An 11,383-nucleotide genomic window follows, 5' to 3' on the forward strand; every position below is an offset into this window, starting at 1 on the left:
AGATGGATTTCGATCGCATGGTTCGGTGATCAGAATTTTGAGTTGTTACTTAAGAGTTGTGACAGATTGCTAAGAATAGATAACAACAAGGTTTTCATATGGATTGTAAGGATAAGTTTTTTCCGCAAAGTCTTAAATTAAAAGGAAAATTTTTGATTTTATTTATTTTAAATATCCTTACAATGGCATTTGTGAAAAATTGTTGCTTATTTGATTCCATTGACATCAATATTGGAAAATGGATTTGATTCTTTTGTGGTAGTGTCTAAATTTACCAAATAAGGAAAGATTCTCATCACCCAAGGTTTCAATTGGATCGAAACTTGGAATCATGCAAGTTATAGTGTGATGAATGAGAACTTTCAGCTTTGGAAAATTAAGACTAATTCCTTATGTGAACAAGGATAGGACTAAAGGGATCAAGTACACATTCTAGTGCAGTGGTCAAGTCCACCACAAAAGATCATTATGACTATTCATCATCATTTACTAAAGTTTAGTAAATATGGTTATACTTACAAGTTTAAGTATAATTCTGAAACATTGGAAATGCTTCAATGTGTGGTAGAACGAATTAGAAGAATCAAATTAGGCAGAAAGATAAAAGTCTCTCAAATATGAAAAGATGGGAGAGTACTTTAGTATCATGTTTGTGATCATCTTAATGATTAAGAAACTATGTCACAAGTCATCTTCTAAGGACATCTTAGTGCATCCTTATGACTAAGAAAAGGAGACATGAATTGTTGAAATGGTTAAATCAAGAAGATGAATCATACTTCGTTCCAAAACAAGTCTTAGAGTCATACTCCAAGGTTGTAACTTGAGTGACATATCTTAAAGAAGGTTTATTAACACTAGTCAAATGTAAGAGTAAAATGTTTTCTACTCTTGTACATTTGAAATTGGTAAGTTGTGATGTTTTGGATAAAATAGAGATCAACTTAGGCCAGTTGTGTGAAGTGTTAGTCTTGATAAGAATCCGCACTATCCCTTAAATATTTGTTTTGTCAAGGAATAGTTCTTGGCAAGAGAGTCTTATATGTCAAGAGGACAGTGGGGGTCTTAAAGCTCTTGAAAGTCCCAAGAACTAATCAAGAATAAAACCTGAAGTTCTTCACTAGCACATGACTTGAGGTTTATAAACTATTGTGTTGACATTTCTGTGCCTATTCCAGTTAAAGTTGGGTTTGCATAGGAGTTATGAGAGTTCTCAATTGGTTGCATAACAACTTGGAAGTAATCGCAGGCCCTTGTGCTGCCTGGTTGCAAGAAGCTAAGATTGTATAAGTTCAATCCATATGAGTTTGGATTTGTCAGTAACCTTGTCTTGTGATTATGGTTTTGACAAATTCACATGGATAGGAACTCATTCACCATAAAATCTAAGTGTCATAAGGTTTCTCTCCGATTCATGAAAATGACGGTGAGGAAACACTTTCACTAAGTAGATTTTAAGTATATAGCAATTGTGTTATTTGCATTCTCAAAGTCGGTAGTGGAGCGTGTGTGGTTAACCGACACACTAACATGGACTTGTGAGAAGTGGAAAAGGTCTAAACAATTGAGACTATGATTACGACATCCCTTTTCATATTTCTAAAAATTTTTAGACATACATATGAACTATCTAAGGAAAGGTGTATGAATTTGATAAAGTCTTATCAAAGCATCTCTTGTCAGAAAACTGAATTTTGTTAAGAAAGTCAATAAAGTATTGGTTTCTAGAAGTCCAGCTGATTTCTGAGTACATGTCAAAGCTAGTGGGAGCATAAGTGTTGTGCTGATAATTATCATGTTAGTGGGAGCATGATTATTATGTTAAGTATTGCAAGTTAGCAATGTTATTTATAGAAAACAAAAGTTTCAATTCATGAAGTTGCAGGGGTTGAAAAGTTGTTTTACTATAATTAAGGGAGAGGAAATTATACTTCATTTCAATTCTAAAAGCTTAGATTGAGATTTTAATCATCTTTAGTCAAATATATATATATATATATATATATATATATATATATATATATATATATATATATGAATTTTATGTTGGAGTGGTTCGACTTAAGGAAATTCTATATATATTGCGTTCTCAAAATTCGATTATGATTAAGCCATCCCTCTTCATAGTCAAATTTTGAGAACATGGCAAATACAAATATTGTAGCAAAAGACTGGTCTAGTATCATGTCTTTATGTGAGACATCATGAATCGTATCTCATATGCTTCAGATATTGGATCGATTGCATGTGTTATAATATTCATCCTTTCTAAATTTTCTAAATCCTCAGGGCATTAAGAGGGGAAACGTCTAGAATTGGATATGACTAAAATGATTAAGCAATTGTCGAGGACAATCTGTGGTTTACCAAATATTTGTTGCCCAGGGACAGTTGGAAGTAAGTGTTAATTTTTGGAGAGGACCATATTGGCATTTTCTGAAAAGAGGCAACTCTTATTCAGAAGTGATAGTCAAAATATGAATATGAAAATATTCCCAAAGGGGAAGTTGTTCTTCAAATCTATGTAAGATTAGGAAGCTTAATGCAAGAAGGATGTTCAAAGTAATGTACTTTGAATTTGAGACTTTGTTTCCATGGAATTGATCTCCGTTGGAATACTCTGTAATGTCTGTTGACAAGTCTTTGTGACTTTGTGCATAATCATTACGAGAGGATCAATGCATATAAGTTCAGAATCTGACATATTTCGTTAAATGGAAGGAATTTGGAATTCTTACATTTATGATAAAGATTTGGGATTGTGAAATGAGCATCATTGGAATCATGTTCAATTGGTCTGTTTCACAAAGTAAGGATCATAGACAAACATAGTGTGCATGCTTGGAGCATGGCATGACTATTGTTTTGATTCAAGTATAAAGTTGATTATTTGAAACATTATACAATGAATAATGAGTAATCTATGGTGTTTAAATAAAAGGTGTTCTATTTACTCTCAAAGGTGCTTGGGACCATAGAGGATTAGTATTATTCTTGTGTTTCACTTTGCATGTTTTGACTTCCAGAATAACTAGGTTATTCTTTCCTAATGACTAAGTTATTCAAACCATCCACAGTCGATAATACGTTGGAAGTAGGTATTAAGGCAAGACTATCATGAATCGGGTTTGTAGATGTCCAAAGTAGTGGACATAGTAAAAATTACTACAACATTCATGAGTACTCCTGGAATAGGGATTCGAGTATTGGATTCAACCCACGCTCATTTAAATCACTTCATGGATTTTATCACGAGTGATCATGAGACGATAATATCTTATATTCTTCAAACCTAGAGATATGACTTGTTGCCTATGAGTTGGTTATACATTGATTGCACGTAAACGCATTTGGTAACTCGATGTTATAAAATGTGTCTTTGTGTATGATTCAACAATTAGTAGAACAAGCATATGAGTCAAAGTTTATCCATTCCTTTTACCCTTAAGGCAATAAAAGCGATATCTGTGGGCCCCTCGATGATTTGGTGATGACAAACGTAAGTGCTCGGCTGGGCCTGGACTGATTTGATTTGTTCAATTAGTCAGTCGTTATAAATCGGAAATCGGGAAACAACAAATGGACAGAGAGAATGATTATAATCCATGTCTCAGTTCATATGATATCTAGAATGGAGGAATATATGATCCCTTATCTAATGGAGATGTCATTGATTTGTTCAAAGTTCGACAACGGCTTTTAAGAGCTACGATTGCTAGTATGGATCTTAGAGTCATACTTGAATAATAGTTTTAGACTTATCCAAGTGGGAGACTCTTGGATTAGGTGTCTAAGCCCATAACTATTATTGGTATGTATTCGACCCGAGAGTAGCATGGTCCATTTGGGTTGCATATCATCAAGATAATTTGTTAGGATGGACTTTTGTGATAAGGTTATTTATGGTTCATTAATATATTATAAGTTATAATATATTAATATGAAATCATATGTTTTAATTAGTATTGATCAAGAATTAATTTGGAAGTAATTTAGTGGTCAAAAGAGACTAATTAAATTTATGGGGACTAATTATGATAATTAGTTATATTTATATGTGTTGGGCTTATGATCCATGTTGGACCAAGTTTATGTATGGATACATAAAGAGTTGGGCCACATGAACCATGGATCATAAAACCCATGGGTATGGATTTGGGTTATATCCATGACCCTAGAAATCTCACATATAAATACGTACTTCATTGCCCAAAATTGCATACTTGAGGATTCTTGGAGTTCATGGTGGTTTTTGGATGCATGAAGATTCTCTCTCAAGTTCATCTTTTATCGTTGGTGTTGGATAAGGTGTCTAAGTCCATAACTTATTTGGTATATACTTGACCCGACCCGGCATGGTCCATTTGGGTTGCACTTCACCCGAACAATTTATATGGATAATCTTGTGAGAATTGTATGTTTATGATTTATTAATATATTATAAGTTATAATATATTAATATGAAGCCATGTTATTTAATTAGTTTTAGTCTTAAATTAATTATGAATTAATTTAGTGATTAAAAGGAAGACTAATTAAATCATGGGCTAGTATATTTATATGGTGTTGGCTAATACTCATTTGTTAAAGGGCTAAGCTTATATGGAAGTCCATGGAGCTTTTAACCCATGGATCCTTGGAATGGGTTGTTAGGGTTTTACCCTAATCATGCACACTATATAAAGAAGCTTATGATGCATGAAATGGCACCCTAGTTGTGTGTGAGCAAGGTGGTGGCCGATTTCAAGGAGGAACATACTATTCTCTCAAGTTTCCAAAGTTTGTGGTGATTTGTGATTCCACTTTAGGCATTCACACTATTGGTGCTAGGCTCTCAAACTCCAAGCAATCAATCACCATCAAAAGGTATGTATTTCTACTAGTTGTTTTATGATTCATAATCTTTATGCTATGCTAGTTAGGAAGAAACCTTGGAAATTATTATTTGCATGTGTTTTATAAGAAAACATAGATCGAAGGTTTATAGGGTTGCATGCACACCATAGGAGTGTTAGAATGCTCAAAACCCAACAGTGGTATCAGAGCCTAGGCTTGTTTTCTTGAATACTTGATGCAAATTGCTGAATATTGAAGTTTTTGTGCTTCTGCCCAGCAGACTCGCCGAGTCCAAGACAAAATTCATCCAACTTGCCGAGTTGGTTCATGCACTCGACGAGTTGGACCCCCAGACAGCATATCTTCGAGTTTTGGTGTTGGAATTGGTCTAGAATCATTACCTTAAACTGTTTTGGACTTATAAAACCTGTTTTTTGATGTGGTAATGATTATGGTGAACCAATTTCAAGGCTATTATCAAAATTCAAAGTTTTATATGTGTTCATATGATTCTTGAAATTGTTGATATGGATATTCATGTTCTTATGAGTTTTGCTAGATGATAGGAATTATTTGAAAATTGTTTGTTAGTTAATTCTTGATCTTAATGTGTTTTAATGGAATCCATAATTTGTCCTCAAGTTATGGAATTCCAAAAGTTTTTCTTTTAAATATTTTTTAAGATGCCATAGGTTACATTTTCTTGAAGAGTTTTTCCCATAAATGATTTTATGGACTCCATAAATTATCCTCAAGTTATGGATTTCCAAGAGTCTCTTCATTAATAGTTTCTTTAAACCTTATTAAAAACTCATAAATTATGAATATCCAAAAGTTTTTGAATTGTTCAAAACTTGCCCTCAAGTTTTGGAATTTATAAAGTCTCACACAAAATTTAATTCCATACCCTAGAGTTTTAAAAGTTAAAATTCAACCCTTATACTATTATAAGATTAATGGTTAATAGTTATATATATGTATAAGATCAAGTTGTTTTACCGTTAGTAGGCCTCATTCACGAAGCCGGTCTATAAGGGGGGGTATAAGGTTGTTGCCTATAAAATGGCAACTTAATGGGTGTCCACTCTCACCCACTGCTTCCTTGATCGGTGGAGGGTCGTTAGCCGAACGGGTAGGACAATGACTTTAAATTCTCATTAAAAGTATAATGATTATTATAAAGTAACTAAACCTTTTATAAATTCCCAATCTTAGTTACTTTAGGAAAAATGTGAAATTGGTGCTAGCCCATGGAATTCACACTTTGTACCTTACCAAGTCGTTAGTGGAGCGCGTGTGGTTTACCGGCACACTAACTTGGATTAGTAAGGATCACGAAGGGTGACTTAATGTTTATCATAGATCGGTGGAGCGCGTGTGGTTTATCGGCACATTGATTAGGTGATAATATTAAGGGTTCCATGTGAATTGGTATGGTTATTCACACCTTGTTTTGTGATCCTCGGCATCCCAGTCACTAAACATGAAGGGCACACTCGAGATTGAAACATGCATTTGAAAAGTTCATTGAATCTCAAAAGATCTAGGAGTTTTAAACCAAATAAAACCTAATTTTATGTTGTTATTTTATGGTGGAAATTGGTGAATCGTCATTCACCTACCTCTCAAATATATTATTACTTAGATTACGGCATACCTCTTCTAAGTATAATATATTTTTATTGGGTCCTAGCCTTAATATTTCATATTGGGTGTTATATTAAGGACTTAAAAATCAACTAACTTGATTTTCTCCCAAAAGTTGTCTGGTTCAGGCAACTATGACCTACCCAAATCTCTTGAAGATGGTGTCCCTCAACATCATGCTTCACTTCCTCCACCACCTCCAATTATTCTCCCTAACCCACAAGTTCTTGAAAAGTTTAAGTTCACTCAAGCCCTATTGGCAAGAAAGGTCTGTGTGTGATCACATCTTGGAGATGAAGTCACATATTGATAAGTCGGGAGAGTTGGGTGTCAAAGTCTTGTGAAAGTTGAATGTTCATTCACTTTCTTAGTCACATAGTGAGTTCCTTTGGGACTACTATGAAATAGACAAGACCCTTTATGATCTTATCTATTTTGCTTGGTACTGCTGAATCAACAATTATTTGGAACACTAGTAAAGCAAATTTGATTAGAAGATCAACTTCCCAAACCTTAAATGGACATTCGCAATGGTAGCATTGGATATCTAGAAAAAGCTTTATCTTCCCAATGGAAAGGGATCGGCCATAGTCAACTCGGTTGACCAAATGGTAAAGAGAAAGGCTAAGTCTGAGATAGTCTCATGTGACAGTACCAAAGGGTCCATGTGTTTTATTGCCAAAGGAAGGGGCATTGGTTGCGAAGCTGCCCTATTCACCTGAAAGATCATAAGGTTGATCAAGTCAAGAAGTTTGACTCTACTTCAGGTAAATTCCATTATCTAACTCTATTAAATTTCTATTTGGAGATTCTTATTACATAATGTGAATGAGTCACATGTTGATGTTTTTAAGAATCAAAGAAAAGATAGGAAGCTTAAAGGAAGTATATGCTGATTCTGATTGCTAAGATGGATTTCGATCGCATGATTCGGTGATCAGAATTTCGAGTTGTTGCTTAAAGAGTTATGATATATTGCTTAAGAGTAGATAACAATAAGTTTTTTATATGCATTGTAAGGATAAGTTTTTCCGCAAAGTTTTAAAATAAAAGAAAAAAGGGGTTTTAATTTTATTTATTTAAAAAATATCCTTACAATGGCATTTGTAAAAAAAAATTGTTGCTTATATGATTCCAGTAATAGCAATATTGGAAAGTGGATTTGATTCTCTCATTTGTGGTAGTGTCTGAATTTACCGAATAAGGAAAGATTTTCATCACCCAAGGTTCAATCGGACAGAAACTTGGAGTCATACAAGCTGTATTGTATGATGAATGGGATTTTTCATCTTTGGAAAATTAAGACTAATTCATTGATCACATGTATATGTGAGTCAAATGAAGGACTTAGGGATTAGGTACACTGGGTGTGTGCTGGTCAAGGTCCACATCATGATTTACTAAAGTTTAGTAAATATGGTTATACTTACAAGTTTAAGTATAATTCTGGAACATTGAAAAGGTATCAATGTATGGCAGAACGAATGAGAAGAATCAAATTAGGTGGAAAGATAAAAGTTTCTCAAATCTGAAAAAATGGGAGAGTACTTTAGTATCATGTATTATGATTATCTTAATGATGTTGAACCATATCATAAGTTCATCCTCTAAGGACACCTTAGTGCATTCTTATGGCTAAGAAGAGGAGTCATGAATTGTTGCAATTGGTAAAATCAAGAAGATGAATCATACTTCGATCCAAAACCGCTCTTAGAGTCATACTCCAAGATTTTAACTTGAGTGACATATCTTAAAGAAGGTTTTTAACACTTTTCAAATGTAAGAGTAAAATGAGTTCTACTCTTGTACATTTGAAATTGGTAAGTTGTGATGTTTTGGGTAAAACAGAGACCAACTAAGACCAATTGTGTGAAGTGTTTATCTTGATAAGAATCCGCACTAACTCTTGAATATTTGTTTGATTGTCAAGGAATGGTTCTTGACGAAGAGAAACTTATATGTCAAGAGGACAGTGGGAGTTTTAAAGGTCTTGAAAGTTTCAATAACTTATCAAGAATAAAAACCTATAGTTTATCACTAGCACACGACTTAAGGTTTGCAACCTATCGTGTTGACATAATTCTTATTTCTGTGCCTACTTCAAATAAGTTGAATATGCATGTGAGTTATCAGAGTTCAACTTGGAAGAAATGGTGGGCTTTTGCGCTACCAAGTGGCAAGAAATTAAGATAGAACAGGTACAATCCTTATGAGTTTGAATTTGTCACTAACCTTATCTTGTGATTATGGTTTTGACATATTCACATGGATTGGAACACATACACCATAAAATCTAAGTGTCATACGGTTTCTCTCTGATTCATGAAAATGATGGTGAGGAAACGCTTTCACTAAGTAGATTTTAAGTAGATAGCTATTGTGATATTTGCATTCTCAAAGTCGTTGGTGGAGCGTGTGTGGTTTACCAGTGCACTAACATGGACTTGTGAGAAATGGAAAAAGGTATAAACAATTAAGACTATGATTACGACATCCCTTTTCATAGTTATAAAACTGTTTAGGAACACATATGAGCTATCTAAGGAAAGGTGTATGATTTTGATAAAGTTTTATCAAAGAATCTTGTATCAGAAATCTGAATTTTGGTAAGAAAGGCAATACAATATTGATTTCTAGAAGTCCAGCTGATTTCTGAGTACGTGTCAAAGCTAGTGGGAGCATAAGTGTTATGTTAATAATCATCATGCTAGTGGAGCATGATAATTATGATTAGTATTGCAAGTTAGCAATGTTAATTACAGAAAACAAAGTTTCAATTCGTGAAGTTGCAGGGGTTGAAAAGTTGTTTTGCTATAATTAAGGGAGAGGAAATTATACTTCATTTCAATTCTAAAAGCTTAGATTGAGTTTTTAATCATATTTAGTCAAGGATATATATGAATTTTATGTTTGAATGGTTCAACTTAAGGGAATCCTATATGTATTGCATTCTCAAAATTCGATTATGATTACGGCATCCCTCTTCATAGTCAAATTTTAAGGACAAGGCTAATAAAAAATATTGTATCAAAAGACTGGTCTAGTATCATGTCTTTATGTCAAACATCATGAATCGTGTCCCGTATGCTTCAGATATAGGATCGATTGCATGTGCTATAATATTCATCCTTTCTAAATTTTTCAAATGCTCAGTGCATTAAGAGAGGAAAAGTCTAGAATTGGATGTGACTAAAGTGATTAAGCAATTGTCGAGGACAATCTAAGGGTTGCCAAAGATTGGTTGATCAGGGACAATTGAAAGTATAGTGTTAGTTTTGGCAGGACTATATTGACATTTTCTAAAAAGAGGCAACTCTTGTTCAGAAGTGATAGTCAAAATGGGAATATGGAAATGGTTCCATAGGTGGAAGTTATTCGTTCAATCTGTGTAAGATTAGAAAACTTAATGCAAGAAGGATGTTCAAAGCAATGTACTTTGAATATGAGACTCTGTAATGACTGTTGAGAAGTTTCCGTGACTTTGTGCGTAATCATTATAATAGGATCAATGCATTTGAGTTTAGGATCTGACAGGTTTCGGTGAATGGCAGGAATTTGGTATTCTTACATTTACGATAAGTGTTTGGGATTGTGAAATGAGTATCACTGGAATCATGTTCAATTGATCTATCTCACAAAGAAAGGATCATAGACAAATATAGTTTGCATACATGGAGTATGGCATAACTGTTGTTTAGAAAACATAGTGTACATGCTAGGTGCATGGGACAACTATTGTTTTAATTCAAGTATAAGTTGATTATTTGAAACATTATGCAATGAATAATGTGTAATCAATGTGGTGATAAATAAAACGTGCTCTATTTATGCTCAAAAAGGGTTTTGAGACCACATTAGATTCGATTATTATTGTGTTTCACTTTGCATGTTTGACTTCCATAATAGTTGGGTTATTCTGTCCGAATGACTAATTTGTTTAAACTCTCCACAGTCAGTCATATGTTGGAAGTAGGTATGAATCAAGACTGTCATGAATTGGGCTTGTAGATGGATAAAGGTGTTTAGACATAGCAATGGTTGCTACAACATTCATGAGTGCTCATAAGTTATGAGTATTGGATTAAACCCACGCTCACTTGTATCACTTCCTGGAATTTATCTCGAGTGATTGTGAGACGGTAATATCATATAAGTCTTCAAACCTAGAGATATGAGTTGTTACCTATGAGTTGGTTGTGCATTGATTGCACGAAAACGCATCAGTAACTTGATGTTATAAAACGTGCCTTTGTGTGCAATTTAGCAAGTAGTAGAACAAGCATATGAGTCGAAGTTTATCTGTTCCTTCTAGAAATAGAAGCGATATCTGGGCCCCTCGATGATTTTGTGTTGACCCATGTACCGGGCCCGGTCAGAACTAAGTTGATGTGTTCAATTAAATTCTTTGTCAAAAAAATCGGAAATCGGGAAACAAACTGCTGGACAATAAGTACGACGTTGTTCCATGTATTTGTCCGGCTAATATCATGAGAACAGAGGATTATATGATCACTTATCTAAAATGGCGCTTCATAGTTCAACAGAGTTTTCGAGAGCTACGATTGCTGGTTGGTTCCTGAAGTAACATACGAAAATACAGTTATTAGACTCATCCAAGTGGGAGACTGTTGGATAAGGTGTCTAAGTCCATAACTTATTTGGTATAAACTTGACCCGACCCGTCATGGTCCATTTGGGTTGCACTTCACCCGAACAATTTATATGGATAATCTTGTGAGAATAGTATGTTTATGATTTATTAATATATGATAAGTTATAATATATTAATATGAAGCCATGTTATTTTAATTAGTTTTAGTCTTAAATTAATTATGAATTAATTTAGTGCTTAAAAGGAAGACTAATTAAATCATGGGCTAGTATATTTATATGGTGTGGG

The sequence above is a fragment of the Lactuca sativa genome, chromosome 5, assembly GCF_002870075.4.
Source record: "Lactuca sativa cultivar Salinas chromosome 5, Lsat_Salinas_v11, whole genome shotgun sequence".
In the NCBI taxonomy this organism is placed as follows: domain Eukaryota; kingdom Viridiplantae; phylum Streptophyta; class Magnoliopsida; order Asterales; family Asteraceae; genus Lactuca; species Lactuca sativa.